The following is a 1,432-nucleotide window of genomic DNA, read 5'->3' as shown; positions in this document are numbered from 1 at the left end:
GCGATTCCGACGCTCCGTGATCTCGTATCTTGGGAAACCCTAGGCCGGGGACCTTGCAGATCTACACCTATAGCTTTTTTCGTGCGAGGGTTCACCAATGGATTTTTTTAATTTCTTTGCTTTGTTTAGGACATATGCACATGGAAACCATAGGTTTGGAATGAAATAGGCCCCGGATGAGCCGTAGCAGGAGTTTCCCGACGATTCGGACGCTCCGGTGGTTTGTATCTAGGGAAACCCTAGGGGCGGGGACCCCGCAAATCTACCCCTAGGGTTAGGGTTAGGGTTAGAGTTAGGGTTAGCAATGGACTTTTTTCCTTTGTTTTAGGTCATGTGGTGGCAAGTATGGATCCATGCTATCTAAGGTTTTCCTCCGGTTCACCCCACCGGTGAGTTACTGCCCTATACGTCCAGGGACATGCCTAAGTGCCGTCAGCGCATGTGCGTGTAGCCGAAAGACCCCGGGGGTACAACATTAGACAAACAACACCACACCATGCTGGTGGTGGTGTTTTGTTGGAGAAGAACACATGGGTATATATAGGGAGGCGAGGGGCTGAAACGGCGAGAAAAGGCTGGCGGGAGAAAATGGCGGGAAAAATTGGCGGGAAAGATTGGGCGGGAGAAATGGGCGGGAAAAAGGAAAAAAAGATGGATGCTAAGCCGACGGTGCCCTCGGCATAGGCTAGACAGACTGACGTCATTTTGGCGGGAGGGGCGGGAGGATTCGGCGGGAGAAATTGGCTCGGCTACGCCGACGGTGGCCCTCGGCATAGGCTTCACGCCGTCAAGGTTCAGTTAGGGCATGGCCGCGGGGCGACGGGACGGGGTCGCACCCTCAACCTATGCCGAGGGCCGCCGATACGCCGAGGGCCACCCTCGGCATAGCGTGTCATACGCCGAGGGGCGCGATACGCCGAGGGGCGCTTCGAGCAGCTGGGCTGACCGGGCAGTACGCCGACGGCCCCGACATTTGGCCGTCGGCGTACGCCACGGCCGTCGGCGCAGCGCAGCATTCCTGTAGTGTCGTAGTAGGCGCGTCCACGGAAAGGCAGCAGCCAGTCGCCGTGGCGCCTCCAATCGTGCGTCCCGGTGTCGAACGAGTAGGTGCCATGTTGGTGCACGGAGAAGAAGACGGTGCGGCCGTCCGGGTGCGCGGCGTGGCAGGCGAGCTGCCTGAAGTTGAATGGCGCCACGGCGTGGACGGCGTTCCAGGCCCAGCCCAGTTTCTCGTCGGCGGCGAGCACCTCCAAGTGATCGTCAACCTTGTACAGACTGGTAGAGCCCATTACGTATAGCCTGTCGCCGACGGGCACAAGCTCGGAACCTTCCCGTACCTGTTTGGGGGTGCGAGGGCCGACGACGAGGCCTCCTGTTGCCGTGTCGTACACAAGGGCGGGGGCGCCCTCCTCCTCCTTGCTGTAGTTCATGG

The sequence above is a fragment of the Lolium rigidum genome, chromosome 7 (assembly GCF_022539505.1).
Source record: "Lolium rigidum isolate FL_2022 chromosome 7, APGP_CSIRO_Lrig_0.1, whole genome shotgun sequence".
Classification (NCBI taxonomy): Eukaryota; Viridiplantae; Streptophyta; class Magnoliopsida; order Poales; family Poaceae; genus Lolium; species Lolium rigidum.
Note: the sequence above shows the minus strand (reverse complement) of the source record.